The 18,181-nt window shown below is 44.2% G+C and overlaps 1 protein-coding gene across 1 annotated transcript in view; it reads left to right on the top strand.

Annotated features, from left to right (window-relative positions):
- The window catches only part of LOC139757455 (multiple PDZ domain protein-like), a 963,136-nt gene that overhangs the window by 161,861 nt on the left and 783,094 nt on the right, over nt 1–18,181 (top strand). The window lies entirely within an intron of this gene.

The raw sequence follows: 18,181 nt of genomic DNA, 5'->3' as shown, positions 1-18,181 counted from the left end.
GGTTATTAAGGCTCATTCATTCGTTACCCCTTCTTCATTAAGGGGTTGTTCAGTCGTTACCCCCTTCTTCATTAAGGGTTATTCAGTCGTTACCCCTTCTTCATTAAGGGTTATTCAGTCGTTACCCCTTCTTCATTAAGGGTTATTCAGTCGTTACCCCTTCTTCATTAAGGGTTATTCAGTCGTTACCCCTTCTTCATTAAGGGTTATTCAGTCGTTACCCCTTCTTCGTTAAGGGTTATTCAGTCGTTACCCCTTCGTCATTAAGCGTCATTCATTCGTTAACCCTTCATTATTAAGGGCTGCTCTGTATCTAAGGGTTATTAACACTGTATAGATTGTTACATTTACAATCACAAGTGTTATCACCCACGTATTGGTTGTCAGACAGCATTGTCAAGTTACCTCCCCGGTCTTGATAATGAGAGAGCATTATTAATAAGGCTTACATTATTAATAAGGCTTACACCGGAGTCGTGCCATACCTGGTGTTAATACATTCGCATTGGTGAGTTTAACCTACTTTATTAGCTGTATTATCTGGTTAATTAATGATACACTTGTGTTATCATTAACAGCTGCGTCTGTATCAGACTAGCGTACATTTTTGATAGTTAAACCTGTGTTATTTGAGGATACGCTCCCTTTCATCGTAATTACATATGTAATTACGTTCGATATGAATATTGTTATTGTGATTTTACGCTGTGAATTTATTTGCGTCTTTAGCGAAGGTAAGATGAATTATTGTGGTGTCGTAATTATCTGGGAAACATAATTGAATGCAGGAATGTTTATTTCCATTGTGTTAAATCAGTTAACATTACCCTTTAATTATGCAAATGAGCACCTATGTAATTAAGAGGTAAACCTAACATCATGTTGATCACTTAGCATTCATCCCTTAATCATGCCAATGTACAGCTATGTAATTAACGTGTCAACTTAACTAACCAGACTGGAAACCAGTTCGTTAGAGGTCACTGCCTTGACCTTTCTCTGCCAGGGTCACCGACAGGTGGCGGTTGTCATATCGTTCACGGTAATCACTAGGGCCCCCCCCCCCTGATGGCATGGCATATTTAGGGCCATGACGCCGTGGCGAAGTTCAGGGACATGGACGTCTCACTGGGGGGGGAAGGCCCTAAGGGGTAACTGTGGGTGTGATGCCAGCTCCATCACAGCCCTGAGGTCTTTCTTTCCTGGCGTTCGTGTACGTGTAGAATTAACCCTTTATGGCCCTAAGGGCTTCTCTGCTGTTCACGTAGGTGTAGAACACTCCCTCATAAGGCCCTGAGGTCTCCCTTGTTGTTCATGTGGGTGTAGAACAAGCCCTATGAGGCCCCTGTTGTTCATGTAGGTGTAGAACACTCTCCCCCACAAGGCCCCTGTTGTTCATATAGGTGTAGAACACTCTCCCCCACAAGGCCCCCTGTTGTTCATATAGGTGTAGAACACTCCTTCATAAGGCCCCCTGTTGTTCATATAGGTGTAGAACACCCCCACAAGGCCCCCTGTTGTTCATGTAGGTGTAGAACACTCTCCCCCACAAGGCCCCTGTTGTTCATATAGGTGTAGAACACCCCCACAAGGCCCCCTGTTGTTCATATAGGTGTAGAACACCCCCACAAGGCCCCCTGTTGTTCATATAGGTGTAGAACACCCCCACAAGGGCCCCTGTTGTTCATATAGGTGTAGAACACCCCCACAAGGCCCCCTGTTGTTCATATAGGTGTAGAACACTCCCCCACAAGGCCCCTGTTGTTCATATAGGTGTAGAACACCCCCACAAGGCCTCCTGTTGTTCATATAGGTGTAGAACACCCCCACAAGGCCCCCTGTTGTTCATATAGGTGTAGAACACCCCCACAAGGCCCCCTGTTGTTCATATAGGTGTAGAACACCCCCACAAGGCCCCCTGTTGTTCATATAGGTGTAGAACACCCCCACAAGGCCCCCTGTTGTTCATATAGGTGTAGAACACCCCCATAAGGCCCCTGTTGTTCATGTAGGTGTAGAACACTCCCCCATAAGGCCCCTGTTGTTCATGTAGGTGTAGAACACTCTCCCCCACAAGGCCCCCTGTTGTTCATATAGGTGTAGAACACCCCCACAAGGCCCCCTGTTGTTCATATAGGTGTAGAACACCCCCACAAGGCCCCCTGTTGTTCATATAGGTGTAGAACACCCCCACAAGGCCCCCTGTTGTTCATGTAGGTGTAGAACACTCTCCCCCACAAGGCCCCCTGTTGTTCATATAGGTGTAGAACACCCCCACAAGGCCCCCTGTTGTTCATATAGGTGTAGAACACCCCCACAAGGCCCCCTGTTGTTCATATAGGTGTAGAACACTCTCCCCTTTTCCTGTGGCTGAAGGTTATTTATTTGTTCCTCGCCGATAATTAAGTTTCTCCCCTGTCCACCAATTTACTCCCTCCCCTTCTCTCTCCCTCTCTCTCGCTGTACTCGTGTTTCGTGCTTATTATTACCTCCCCCTCTCTTCCATTTTCTTTGCATTACCCCATTTCTCTCATTTCTTGGGCTTATCCCCTTCGCTGTCTTCTCCTGTCTACCACTTCTCTCTACGTTTCTCCTCTTCCTCTTCATCATTGATGAGTTATTTCCCCCATTTTTTATTATTCTGTTTCATTTCCCGTTTTTAGTTTTATATCCTTCGTCAAAATATATATCTTTTTTTTTTTTGACCCCATTTTGTATTGTAATTAGTGAAGTAGGGAGACACCAGCGCTTGAATGCACCAGAAACGCGTATGTTTACCACACTTTTGCTGTAGATATACGTAGGAGGGACGTATGTATTTGCAGTATATATATATATATATATATATATATATATATATATATATATATATATATATATATATATATATATTCAAGGGTTCTATCGTTGAGGCTCAAAAGGTCGTACCGTCGTGCTCAAGGGTCGTGTACCCTCGTACTCAAGAGTCGTACCGTCGTGCTCAAGGGTCGTACCGTCGTGCTCAAGAATCGTGTACCGTCGTGCTCCAGGGTCGTGCCGTCGTGCTCAAGGGTCGTACCGTCGTGCTCAAGGGTCGTACCTTCCTGCTCAAGAGTCGTACCGTCGTACTCAAGAGTCGTACCGTCGTGCTCAAGGGTCGTGCCGTCGTGCTCAAGAATCGTGTACCGTCGTGCTCCAGGGTCGTACCGTCGTGCTCCAGGGTCGTACCGTAGTGCTTGAGAGAGTCGTACAGAAGTGGGAGTCGGTCTTATGTCTCATTCTCACGATTTCTCACTCGTGAATATGAGTTTCATCCCATTGTTGCCTTGTCTCACTCACTCACTCACACACTCACTCATCGCCTCACAATCCACTCATGATCGCCAGCAGGCTGGGCGAGCTCCGTCAGGTTGTATTAAGTTGTATTTGGTTGTGGTGTTGGTTGTGGGGTTGTATTCCTCTTGTAGTGTGTTCATGTTGTATCAGTGATTGTAGGCTATGGTAGGGTTAGTGTGTCAAGTGGCCTCCCACACCCGTTTTCTTTATTTTTCCTTGGCCAGGGATTAACCGAGGATCGTTTTCTTTTTTCCCCCGGGGGGGGGATTATCTAGTGACAGAAATCCCTTTGGTGATGGGGGGGGGGGTTCTATATGGATCCGGCGTCTCGGATAAGGTTCAGAGCTCTGGCTGAAAGGCTCTCATCCTCTGTAATCGGACCTTGAGTACCTGGCTTCGATGATACGAGCGTTGAGGTGGGGTCGAACACGGGAGGCGGTTAGTAAAGTGGGTGACGTACATGGCGACTGTGGGGGGGGGGGTTGTTTGTACACACACACACACACACACACACACACACACACACACACACACACACACAGCATATATAGATATAGAAATTTGTAATGATTGTAAGGGAATGTTCAAGAGATGTGGGGGCGCGCGCGCACGCCCTACGAGTGTAAAACTCCCTCCCCGTACAGTACAGACAGGTAATTACAATTCGATCATTACTCGTACACTCACGTACACACCCACCCTCGTGATAAACTGTCCAATTCGCGTGGAGTGGGAGGGGTCAGGGGTCGTATGTGATTATAATATCAGACTCCAACTATATTGAGGCTGCTTCAGTGTATTGAATACTACACCTGTCTACACTGTTTCCAATTACACTGCTTAACTACACTGTGTACCACATACATGGCACATGGGAAAGCCAGGTAACAGAAGACCTGATGGTCTATGACGAGGTTATCTGCTGGAGGACAGTACATGGGAAGGACAGATAACAGGAGACCTGATGGTCTATGACGAGGTTATCTGCTGGAGGACAGTACATGGGAAGGACAGATAACACAAGACCTGATGGTCTGTGACCAGGTCATCTGCTGGAGGACAGTACATGGGAAGGACAGATAACAGGAGACCTGATGGTCTATGACCAGGTTATCTGCTGGAGGACAGTACATGGGAAGGACAGATAACAGGAGACCTGATGGTCTATGACGAGGTTATCTGCTGGAGGACAGTACATGGGAAGGACAGATAACAGGAGACCTGATGGTCTATGACCAGGTTATCTGCTGGAGGACAGTACATGGGAAGGACAGATAATAGAAGACCTGATGGTCTATGACCAGGTTATCTGCTGGAGGACAGTACGTGGGAAGGACAGATAACAGGAGACCTGATGGTCTATGACCAGGTTATCTGCTGGAGGACAGTAATCGTATCCCACATTCTTAATCACCATAGATTAAGAAGGGGTAGTTTAACAGGATAGTTGGAGCAGATCGGTACAGGTGCAATACATGAATTCCCGTCTGTTGCCTCCTGTTGACCGTATACGCCCGTTAGTTAAGGCACCGGGCAAGAACCTGTTTGACCCAGGACCCTGTTAGCGCAGATGACCTCTCTCCCGTTCATGTTCATCACACAGGGCGTGACGAAGGGTGTGTATTTCAGCTTGACACTGAACTGCTGGGCCGTCCTGGGTACAGCTGTATCCGCTACTGACCTCCTGGGTCATCACGGTTACAGTAAGAGCTGTTACGCTATAGTCTCGTTCTCGCGAGATGCTGGTGGTACACTCTCGAACGCGTTTCAGACTGGTTCTGGACGAGACTGATGTGTGTGTGTGTTTGTGTGTGTGTGTGTGTGTGTGTGTGTGTGTGTGTGTGTGTGTGTGTGTTTAAGGATACCAGGTGTTCTGGGTAATATGTGGAGCCCAGGCTGGCGAAAGGTCAGAGGTCACGTGGGGGGGTGAGGGGAAAAATAACGCGGTAGATATTTAGAAAAATAATGTTGGATTTGTTTTGTGTTGGTGGTGGTGGTGGAGGAGGAGGGGGGGGGGGGGTAGAGGCCTGGTTGTTGTTGGTGGTGGTGGCGTTGAAATGGGGGAGGTTTGGTTGGTGGCGTTGAAATGGGGGAGGTTTGGTTGGTGGTGTTGAAATGGGGGAGGTTTGGTTGGTGGCGTTGAAATGGGGGAGGTTTGGTTGGTGGCGTTGAAATGGGGGAGGTTTGGTTGGTGGCGTTGAAATGGGGGAGGTTTGGTCGGTGGTGGTGAAATGGGGAGGTTTGGTTGGTGGTGTTGAAATGGGGGAGGTTTGGTCGGTGGTGGTGAAATGGGGAGGTTTGGTTGGTGGTGTTGAAATGGGGAGGTTTGGTTGGTGGTGTTGAAATGGGGGAGGTTTGGTTGGTGGTGTTGAAATGGGGGAGGTTTGGTTGGTGGTGGTGAAATGGGGGAGGTTTGGTTGGTGGTGTTGAAATGGGGGAGGTTTGGTTGGTGGTGTTGAAATGGGGGAGGTTTGGTTGGTGGTGGTGAAATGGGGGAGGTTTGGTTGGTGGTGTTGAAATGGGGGAGGTTTGGTTGGTGGTGTTGAAATGGGGGAGGTTTGGTTGGTGGTGTTGAAATGGGGGAGGTTTGGTTGGTGGCGTTGAAATGGGGGAGGTTTGGTTGGTGGTGTTGAAATGGGGGAGGTTTGGTTGGTGGCGTTGAAATGGGGGAGGTTTGGTTGGTGGTGTTGAAATGGGGAGGTTTGGTTGGTGGTGTTGAAATGGGGGAGGTTTGGTTGGTGGCGTTGAAATGGGGGAGGTTTGGTTGGTGGTGTTGAAATGGGGGAGGTTTGGTTGGTGGCGTTGAAATGGGGGAGGTTTGGTCGGTGGTGGTGAAGGGGGGGAGGTTGTTTTAATGGTGGTCGGAAGGTGGTTTTTTTTTTTTACAAGCTTGCTCTTCATATACATTTTGTGGTGGGGAGGTGTTTATATACGAGGAGAATGGAAAGAGATTTAATGCAAGGCGAGTGATATGTGTATACTTCGGTGGATGTTGAGTTTCGCATGTTATTCTGGCTTGTGTCTCGTCTGTCCGGGTATGTATTGTGTTGCCTTGGATGTATTCTCTTTAAACGGACTCCCTACACACGCCTGTCTCCACCAATCAGATACAAGATCTGTTAGTCTCCGTTTAGCGATTAGCGTTCCTGCCCGTGACGTATTCACGGGCCTCTCCTTGCGCGGAAGGGTCGAGCGCATCGGTTCGAATCCCGGGTGTTGAAGTCGGTCCACTGGTAATTCCTCTTTTATTGAGGCAAGGAACCTAACCTACAGCATTGCTTCTCCGCTCAATTAGGCTGTTTGAGTCCGCTGTACGCACGCGTTCGTAACCACCGCATCCAATCTAGTGTGGTGCAGTGTATAGAAACGTTTTCCATGAACTGTGTAACGTTTATAACGAACTGAAAACGTTTCTGAGGCGGGTATGGAAGCAGCTTCGGGTCCCGGATGTTTACTCTTGTGTTTATCGTTGTTGTTCTTGTTGTTTTCGTGGTTTCATTGGTGTCATTTAATCGACTTGAGCGATGATGAGGGCCAATTAAGGAAGGATTTTGGGTCGTGTTGGCATTGGTGAACGTTGGTGTTATAATTGTCCGTGTGTGGAGGTGGAGAAATGCCACACGCGAGGGATGGAAAGGAAGTATAGATAGATAGATAGATAGATAGATAGATAGATAGATCGTAGTCTGAGCCACGTACCCATGTACTCGACCAAACCCCTAAGTAGTGGGTGAACAGCTGTTGTTGACTGTGGACCTGCTGCCGCAACCGGGATTCGAACTCCTCGCGCTCGACCCCTGGGCGGTGCCCGTAGATGCGTTACGTTCACGAACGCCGTAATCCGTTACACTACGAGAGTGTTACACCACGGGAGTGTAACACCACGAGAGTGTAACACGAATATTTCCGTCCCTTACATTGTCCTCTTCCGTTACATTATATTCGTGAGGAATTAGCATTTAAGGTAGTTAGATATCTCTCCTCATTTCCCTCATAACGACGCAGTTGAAATTCTATGATCACTTAAAGAGCAGTATTCCGTTTTCTTTAAGCCAATGGCGTCGTTTAATGTCCCATAAAAAATGGGGTGTCCGTAATCATTCTCGTATGGAAATGTTGACACGAAGTTGTAATTAAGGTTTATGGAACTGTCAGATTTGGTATGAACAGAAGTGCAGTTAGAGTTTTCGATGTCATTGAAATTTGAAGCTGTTAGAAATGACTGTATCTAATTATCTAATTGCTTAGAATACTTAGATGTATCAACCCGGTTCGAGAGGATGATTGTATTGCTGGTCAGTCATTGTATTTCACATTGTTTTTTCCGTAAGTAACCTCTCCGTTTCCTTCCCCCCCCCCCCCCCCCCCCCCCCCCCTCCATCCCTCGCCAGGCAGTGCCCAACCCACGCCACTGATTTCAAACATTCTGATTGATTTACCAATATATTTCAAGGTTGTTTTTTTCTTTTTTTTGACAGATATTCATCGCTCGAACGTAAGGTTTGTTCGTAACCATAAAAAAAAAAATAAGCATTCAGCGTGTTTCGATATATATATATGAAGGGAGGAAAAAAATATTGTATTTCACTTTTGCCTGTATACAGTGCAATGTTGCTCTATGAAAAAAAGGTAATAATTAACCCCAGCTCAGCGGTCTGAATATTGTGAATATTGAAACGCTGTTAACTTGTGTGTAATAACTATGGCTGACCTCGTACTGAAGACCTCTGACAGCAATATACCGCCCGTATAATTGCGATGGTTTGGGAGGTTGTCTTCTACCCCCACAGCTGGGGTCTGGGACCTTACCTTACCTTACGAATACCTTACGATGGTTTGCGAGGTCTTCTACCCCCACATCTGGGGTCTAGGCACCTTACCTTACCTTACGTATACCTTACGATGGTTTGGGAGGTCTTCTACCCCCACAGCTGGGGTCTGGGACCAACCTGTTGTTGTGTTGATCCTCTGTTCAGTCAGGCTGTTAGAGGCGGTGACCTGCAGGTCACACACACACACACACACACACACACACACACACACACACACACACACACACACACACACACACATACTGATGCACTATGTAGACACTGGTGTCAATCTTCTTAAACATTCTGTATGGAACTGACTCTCTCTAGTGCCTCTCTCAAGTTCCTCAACCCCCCACGCAAACTTCCTCAACCATCATCGAAGGTAAGCTGCTGTGTGTGTGTAGGGGAGAGGGGGAAGAAGGGGAGGGAGGGTGTTTCCTCCCCAAGTTTCTCCGGGAAAATCCTCTCTGGCCTAACGAGAGAATTTAGTGGTGTTTCTCATCTTTTCCTCTCTCTCTCTCTCTCTCTCTCTCTCTCTCTCTCTCTCTCTCTCTCTCTCTCTCTCTCTCTCTCTCTCTCTCTCTCTCTACCTCCCCGCGCCTTCCACGAACTTAGTCCTGGATTACTGGAGTTTCTTCTGCCTTGTTACCGGAGAGAGAGAGAGAGAGAGAGAGAGAGAGAGAGAGAGAGAGAGAGAGAGAGAGAGAGAGAGAGAGAGAGAGAGAGAGAGAGATGTGGTCGCCTTCTGAGGCGTCCACTGTGTTGTTTTGGGGTGGTGGTAGATGCACCACACCCCCACCAAGTGCATACAGTGGTTCTCGTGTGCAGGGAACGTTTGTGTCGGCGTGTCACCTCGTCCGATGGCGTGTGTGTGTGTCTGGTCTTCTTCTTCGGCTGCTGGTGCTGAGGGTGGGGGGGAGGCCGTTCGTTCCAGGCTTTGCTCCAAGTTCCAGCAATGCGATCATCGCCGCGTTGGTTCCTCTTGTGGTTTTGGATTCTGTCGCGCCAGCTGGGTTGGGGGTGTGTGTGGCACAGGTCAGGTCAGGTTGTGGAGGTCATCTGGTGACTCGGCTCTTGTTGTAAGGGTCAGCAGTGACCTGGAACAGGTCTAAGGAGGGTCATCTGTGACCTGGAATATGTCTTGAGGGTCAGTAGTGACCTAGAAGAGGTCTGGTAGGGGGGTCAATCTTTGACCTACAAGAGGCCTACAGGGGTTAGCAATGACTAGAAACAGGTCCTTAGGGGGACCAGCTGAGTGTGGCTTGGACCACCTGGGGGGACCAGCTGAGTGTGGCTTGGACCACCTGTAGGGAGAGTCATTACGACCCACCACAGTGGAGTGAGTGATTACCCCAGGGGGGGGCGGCGTCGGCGGTGGGAACCACGGGCAACACGACCACTGGGGAGGTGCGACGTTGTCGTCTTAATGGTCACGAAGCAATTTAGGGTCGTGGTTAGAGGGTAAGGCGAAGTGCAGGCCGGGGTGATTACACACACACACACACACACACACACACACACACACACACACACACACACACACACACACACACACACCTCCTTCCTCCCTCCCTTGATAGACTTCGGGGAGAAGACGTGTGGCTGAGAGAGAGAGAGAGAGAGAGAGAGAGAGAGAGAGAGAGAGAGAGAGAGAGAGAGAGAGAGTATGACGCGACGATAATGAAGAGGGGCAAATGGAGCTGTATGATGAAGATGGGAAAGATGGGGGGGAATGGTGGAATGATAATGAGAAATGGGGGAAGGGGATGGGGTAGGTGGGTGTGTTCAGTTTGGTGATAATGGGACGAGGGAGAGGAAATGAACAACGTAATGCGATGATCAGTGAGGGTGTCGAACGCGGGGAGCAAATGAGCAGTGGCTGGGAGATGGGGAGAGAGTGTGGATACACACTACACCCTCATACACCTGTCATACACCACACCCAGACTTCCTGGCTCACATGAGGAGATCCAGCGGCAGCAGCAAACAGCTTGTTAGACCAAACCTTCATCAAAGTCGATTTGGTATGTTCGACACGGGCGTTTTGTCGACCAACCCTTAGGGGTGGATGAACAGCTGGGTTGACTGTGGGCCGATGGCCGCGACCAGGATTCGAACCTGTACGCTCGCCCCTGAATGAGTGTCATGTGATACGTTTTGTGGTTTAATTGGTCGTTAGGACATAGCTTTAACAGTTCATTTAGATATAGCGTTAACAGGCCATTTAGATATGGCTTTAAAAGGTAATTTAGATAGCTTTAAGAGGTCATTAGATATGGCTTTAAATGGTCATTTAGATAGCTTTAAAAGGTCATTTAGATAGCTTTAAAAGCTCATTTAGATACAGCTTAAACAGGTACGTTAGATATAGCATTAATAGGCATCATCAAATACATTTATAATAGATTCATTGGATAGTTGTAATCTTTTAATACAACTTAAGATAGCGATTAAAAGTATCTAAGTAATAGTAGATATCTCTTAACTTTATAGAAGCAGTCTATTTCAAGTATCATTTATAATTGTGATTACATACATCTCTGATGGTGATCAATGTATTGTAGGAGTTTTACCGGCATGTATTCCTTTATCGTAGTGGGCTGGAATTCGTTATGGAAAACGCAATGCGGATTATACGTATATAAAAGAAATTGTAATAATGATGAATGAATGATATCTCTTACACCAAGTGTGGGGAGCCCGCGTTTCACTCTTAAGACCCGTATGTTGATGTGTTGGTCTGTTTGTGTGTGTGTGTGTGATTTGGTACTTTGGATCTTCCTGAATTAGTTTAGGGCATTGGGAATAGATTTACTGATAGATAGATAGATAGAGAGGGAGATAAATAGAGTTGTAGATAAATAAGAGTCATTAGTAGGTGCGAGGTAGGTTAATGCGGGTGATTGCTATTCACAACTGGCTTTCGTGATTAAGTTAATCTCAGTTTTACGTTTTACGGACATACGAAATTATTAATTTTTGTTGTTCTTGTTGTTAACTCCTGTATGTATGTTCAATTTACGAGCCATTTGAGGTAGGTGATCTGCTAACAAGCTCGTTGGCGCTTGTTCGCTCGTAATATGGTAACTGGTTCGCGGTTAATCCGAGCCTGGAGATGTAATCCGATTAACGGCATTAATCCCAGAGCATATTAATCAGGGGATCGCTGCTGGTTTGAGGTGATGTGAGACTGGCAATGGGTTTGCTACAGTTCGTTGGGCCCCCCATGTGGATATGTCCCCCTTAATTTAAAGAGATTATTATTTTTTTTTTTTTTTTACACTGCCGGAGATCTATTTACCAGCCAACCGTCTGTAAATAAGGTTTTTTTTCTTTTTCTTTTACATTGTTGATCCCTTTTTTCTTTTTATTTACAGAATGGGTCACAGTCAGACATGAATTTGTTTTTGATGTTTGAGATTTTTTATTGGGGGGTGACAGTTCAGAACATAGACTGGTCACTTGCTATGTTCTGAAGTCTACACTCATACCCTTTCAGCCTGAAGTACCTTTTCTCGTTCATCAACTTCAGCCTGAAGTCTATGAACCTGTGCATCAGCTTCACTCTGAAGTCCTTTCTTATGATCATCTCAATCAGCCTGAAGTACCTTTTCTTGTTCATGAACTTCAGCCGCCTGAAATCCCTTCTCGTTGTCATCAACTTCAGCTTGAAGTTACTTCAGACCAGACATCAGTCGTATCCCTGAGGCAATTTGCATCAGTTACATGTTCCTGAAGGCACGCTCACCAGCCATCAACTTCTACTTTAATTCCACAGATGTTTTAGTAACATCTGCTGTTTCGTAATGTATGCATAGAGAACGGGATGAAGGACTGCGTAGACTATGCCAATGAGATACGAAGTGAAGATTTAAGAGATGCTGGTCGATGTATCTGGGGAAAACTTAGTGTAAAAATCATTGAAATTAGAACGAATATCTCTCTCTCTCTCTCTCTCTCTCTCTCTCTCTCTCTCTCTCTCTCTCTCTCTCTCTCTCTCTCTCTCTCTCTCTCGTCTTTGCCATCTATTGCTGTTAGATATTAGGAAAGTCTTAGGAAATTCCCTTGGGAGTGACTTCAAAGGAAGACAAGACGCCTCCTGACTTGGTGTACCAGACTAGCGTAAGCTGCGAAACACGTTATGAATTTAAACCTGCTGCGTCGAACAGGTTGCTGGGCCAAGACCATGAAACCAGTAGGCAGGTCTGCTTTTGAATCGGGCTGTGTCTTCCCTTGGTAGAGTTCGTTCGTATGTTAGCTGCATTATCTAAACCCTTAGAGATACATGGCACATACAGATAATCTTATGAAGTCTTGGATATTCGTCATGTTTTCACCCCCTAAAAAGAAAACAATTGTGTTTATTGATGGTTTCCTGTAGTGTTATATTTATTAGTGTCATTTAAAACTCTGTCAACATTCCTCACACTGAGACGTTTCGTTGACCAAAACACACACACACACACACACACACACACACACACACACACACACACACACACACACACACCATTGCTGACGCCCAGAAATAAAAAAAAAAGAGAAAATTATGAAAAAAAAGATAAACTTGTTTCCAGGTAATGATGCGAGAGTGTTCATTATAACCTGGAATGTGGCTGAACGCTGGCTGAAATGCTGGCCTGGGGCGCCCCGAGTTCCACTCACGCCTGGGAAAATAAAAAAAAAAAAAAAGGAGGGAGTAAAAAAGACAGAATGGAAGATGACTTCTGGAATGAGTAAAACTATAGATTGTGTTGCCGTGAAAAAAAAAATGTATGAATATTTTGGATGTACGGAGAGCGAAGATATTTTGGTTATTTTTATATTGTTTTAATAACAAAGATGAAAACGAACATCGTAAAATGTTTAGTGTTGTGTGTGTGTGTGTGTGTGTGTATATATATATATATATATATATATATATATATATATATATATATATATATATATATATATATATATATATATGTATGTATATATATATATATATGTATATATATATATATATATATATATATATATATATATATATATATATATATATATATATATATATATATATATATATGTATATATATATGTTTCTGTGTGTGTGGGCGTTTATGTATATACAAGTGTATGTAGGTGGGATGGGCCATTTTTTTCGTGTATTTCCTTGCGCTACCTCGCTAACGCGGGAGACAGCGACTAAGTATTATATATATATATATATATATATATATATATATATATATATATATATATATATATATATATATATATATATAATCTTCCCCTGGAGAGACAGAAGGGGTAGGCATAGGATTTATATTGTATATCTCGTTGCGAGACGTTGCAGACGAGAGTTTTATTACATATATTCAATCGACAGTTGTGTGTGTGTGTGTGGGGGGGGGGGGGGGGGGGGGGAGGACCCCTCCTTCCCGCTCGCCCGGCCCGGCCTTGCAGGGTGGAAAGGAGAGGTCAAGGGAGGGAGGGGTTGGGAAGGTCAGAGGTCAGGAGTAGGGAGGGAGAGAGAGAGAGAGAGAGAGAGAGAGAGAGAGAGAGAGAGGGGGGGGGGGGAAGGCTTGATTCAAAGATGACGAAGTTGAATGTATTGGATATTCCTTAAAGGGGGTTGCGAACTGACCTAACCCTTTGTCTACGGTGAGGTAACTACAGCTAGGTGATTCGGCCCTTTGTCTACAGTGAGGTAACTATAGCTAGGTGATTTGACCCTTTGTCCACAATGAGGTAACCACAGTTAGGTGGTCCAACCCTTTGTCTACTACAGTCTATTACAGTCTACATCTAGGTGATTCGACCCTTTGTCTACAGTGAGGTAACTATAGCTAGGTGATTTGACCCTTTGTCCACAATGAGGTAACCACAGTTAGGTGGTCCAACCCTTTGTCTACAGTGAGGTAACAGCTTTAAGGACGGAGAACCAGCCCTTGGATTACTTGAGGTGAAAAACACCTTTCCAGTATAGACACCTTAATTACGGTGAGTTAACCCTTCCAGTTCGGTGAGTCGAGTTTGAGGTTGAGGTGGCTTGAATTTAGAATTAGAAATAAGACTTTTGAACAGTAGAACGACGCGAAGCGAAAGAGAGAGAGAGAGAGAGAGAGAGAGAGAGAGAGAGAGAGAGAGAGAGAGAGAGAGAGAGAGAGAGAGTTGAATGAAAATATGTGGTTGAGTTTGGGAATGAAATGGAATGGTAGAATGAAGGTGGATTACAGTTTGGACGTAGACGAAAGAATGGAAGGGAAGGAAGAAGAGAAAAAAAGATACACTTTTTTTTGTGGGCAAAAGTGAGAGTGAGAGAGAAAAAGTAAGAATCACTTTTATAAGTGTGGGATTCTTTGTTTCGCTTTTAACACACTTGGGCATGGCTTGTGTGTGTGTGTGTGTGTGTGTGTGTTAATACTGTGGTAACTGTGGCAAATGAATAGGGGGAGGCGGGGGGTTAACGCTGTGGTGTGTGGTTAGCGCTGTGGTAGCATGACAAGGCAGATGTAGTGTGTGTGTAGCTGGAGATATCGCCTTTACGGAACTCTGGAAGTGTTAGGTGCAAGAACAGGTAATTGTTCAATAGCCTTGTTCGTGCAAGACCAGGTAATTGCTCAATAGCCTTATACCGTGCAATACTAGATAACTGTTCAATAGCCTTGTTCCATGCAAGACTAGGTAATTGTTCAATAGCCTTGTTCCATGCAAGACCAGGTAACTGTTCAATAGCCGAGTTCCATGCAAGATCAGGTAACTGTTCAATAGCCTTGTTCGTAATGGCACGTGAAGGCATTTTGAACCCCGATCCCTTGCCTTTCATTCATTCGTACTCGAATTTAAGCTTAAGATTCGAGGTTCATTTAGCTGTGTATGTGTGGAATGGTATACAGAACATTTAAAGAGGTTCCTTTCTTACTATGAAAGGACTTGTGAACTGTAATCTACTTATATATATATATATATATATATATATATATATATATATATATATATATATATATATATATATATATATATGGTAGAATTTAAGGATAAAGTATATAGTAACATTTTTTTTTTAGCGTACTGAAAACGTTTTTAGTAAATGTTGAAACGTTGAATTATTCTCTATTAGAACGTTTGAAAATACTGAAGCGATGTCAGACATCATTGTACAGGAAGCAGATGTTTATATATATATATGTATATATATATATATATATATATATATATATATATATAGATAGATATATTTTTTTTTTTGTTGGGCTGCATTTTATTTGTATGTCTTGTTAGATGAAGTGAATTGGAACACGGGTTCTGGGCGACACGAAATAAATTCTTTATCAGAGGAAATTATTATTATTATTATGTAATTTGTTTTGATATTTGATGGCTGTTTCTCGCGTTATTATTATTATTATTATTATTATTTTTATTATTATTATTATTATTATTGTTGTTGTTGTTATTGTTATTATTATTATTATTATTATTATTATTATTATTATTATTATCATTATTGTTATTATTATTATTATTATTATTATTATTGTTATTGTTCTTATTATTAACCGTGGTTTAGTGGTTATCGATGCGACCTACGATTATCACGGACCTGTTTTCGAATCCCGTACAGGACGACCGGCTCAAGGACCAAGCCGAAATTTTTTTGGGTAAAATTCCTGGGCAAAGATTTAGTCCCGTCTCCCGTTTTCTTTCCCCCTTATGTGCGGGCATTACGAGCGAGAGGTCACTTAAGGGAGAGTTAAGTCCACCCACACCACACTCTAATGGCAGATTTGTCGGCCATTAAAATTCCCGACGATTTTCATTGTAGCAGAAGAGGGTTGCCCGCTACCCACCTCGCTGGTGTGTGTGTGTGTGTGTGAGCGGCAGAAGCGAGGTGGTAGGTGTTCGACGAGAGAGAGAGAGAGAGAGAGAGAGAGGGGGGGGGAAGGAAATTGGGGGGGGGATGGTGTTGGTAAAAAGTCGTAAAAGCTGGAGGTTGTGGCGCTGTGGAAAGCGAAACTAAAGACCCGGAAAAATAAGGGGAACGAGGGTAGGAAATAAAGAAAACGGAGGAACGTTGATTGGTAGGCGATGTGTGAAGGGGGAAAGAAATTATGGTGCGTTGCCAAAAGGAAATACATGTGGGAAACACGTTATACCACAGTGTGGATATGTTCTTGCGTAAAATCACAATGTAGATATGTTCTTGCGTTAAACCACAGTTTGGATATGTTCTTGCGTTAAAACACAATGTGGATATGTTCTTGCGTTAAACCACAGTGTGGATATGTTCTTGCGTTAAACCACAGTGTGGATATATTTTTGCGTTAAACCACAGTGTGTATACACAGTCAAATACATAGACACTGTGTACTTTCATTCATTTCAATTATGTTTTATCGTTCAAACGCCGTTAAAACAGATGACTGTTGCAAGATGGATCCCTCGCAGATATTTAAGCCATATCTTAGACTCCATTATTAAGCTTCTTGGACAAGGAACACGTGAATGGAACGCGGGCAGAGGACGTGGACGTGGAACGTAGACCGTAGAGGAATGTGAACAAGGAACAGTACGAACAAGGAACAACACGAACATGGAACGCAGACCAAGAACTTATCTCTTCTGTCTCCCCTGATGATGTGATTATTACACGAAAGTGCACTTGGGAACTTATCGTGTTTCATTTTCCCCCTGGACTCATAGGAATATATATATATATATATATATATATATATATATATATATATATATATATATATATATATATATATATACATATATATATATATATATATATATATAAGACTTGCAGTATGGAAAAGACCTCTTTTTCCACCAAACACCCCATCATGCGCAGGATACTCTTTACCCCTTGACGATCCTAAGGGAACATTTTTTTTCCCGGAGAAAAGAAGCCACGTTTCACGATATCTGGTTTCCCATTTTTTATTTGCAGTGGTTCGGTCGGAAGGGTTATATTCCAGTGGTAGGCTCGGGGAGGGGTTATATTCCAGTTGGGGGGGAAGGGGGGGTTAGGTATATCCGGCGAGAGCGAATCAGGAAGTCCCGTTATCACTCTAACGGACGCCGTTTTCCCACCGCGCTTCCCGTTTTTCCCCCACCGCTCTTCTTCCCGTTTTCCCCACCACCGCTCTTTCCCCCGTTTTCTCCCGTGGGCCGATAACAGTGGTCCACAGTCGGTTGGTAGATAAACAAGGGGGGGTTGAAGGCTGTACACATGACTGGGCCCAACATAATTTCCTGTTTAACAGCTTAACGTGGTCAGTTCGAGCGGGATTTCGTCTCGCCCGTGCGCGCTTTCCTCTAACCCCGACGCCAGACGAGCTATTAAAACCTGTGACTTTAATATTCCCGTACGTTCCTTTAAGACATCGCTAAGGTACATTTAGGTAGGGTTAGGTTCAGGTGAATTAAGGTAGAGTTAGGTTAAGGTAAATTAAGGTAAGGTTAGTTTAAGGTGAATTAAGGTAGGGTTAGGTTAAGGTGAATTAAGGTAGGGTTAGGTTAAGGTAAATTAAGGTAGGGTTAGGTTAAGGTGGATTAAGGTAGGCTGAGGTTAAGATGAATTAAGATAGGGTTAGATTAAGATAAATTAAGATAGGGTTAGGCTAAGGTGAATTAAGGTAGGGTAAGGTTAAGGTAAATTAAGGTAGGTTTAGGTTAAGGTAAATTAAGGTAGGGTTTGGTTATGGTAAATTAAGGGTAAGGTATGGTAATGGTCTAACTCTAGAACGGAATGATTTAAGTTTTTCTGTAAATTTTTATCTTCATTTTTTAACATCGTCCAACTTTTGATATTTGCTCTGTAACTTGTTCATATACGTGACTGTGCTAAAGCTTTGCTTGGCCTAAGCTGAAGCTCTTGAGTGTACAAAGCTTGAGGAAATTTGGCCCTAGCCTGTCGACGATAAGCTGACCAGCTTACCTTACGCCAGTCATCTATTCATTAGACCAGCATGAAAGAGGAGGATGAACAGCTGAGTTGGCTGTGGGCTGATGCCCTGTCCAGGATTCGAACCGGGGACCATTAGGATTCGCTGGTTTTT

The sequence above is a fragment of the Panulirus ornatus genome, chromosome 26, assembly GCF_036320965.1.
Source record: "Panulirus ornatus isolate Po-2019 chromosome 26, ASM3632096v1, whole genome shotgun sequence".
NCBI lineage: Eukaryota > Metazoa > Arthropoda > Malacostraca > Decapoda > Palinuridae > Panulirus > Panulirus ornatus.
This window is presented reverse-complemented; position numbering and strand designations above follow the sequence as displayed.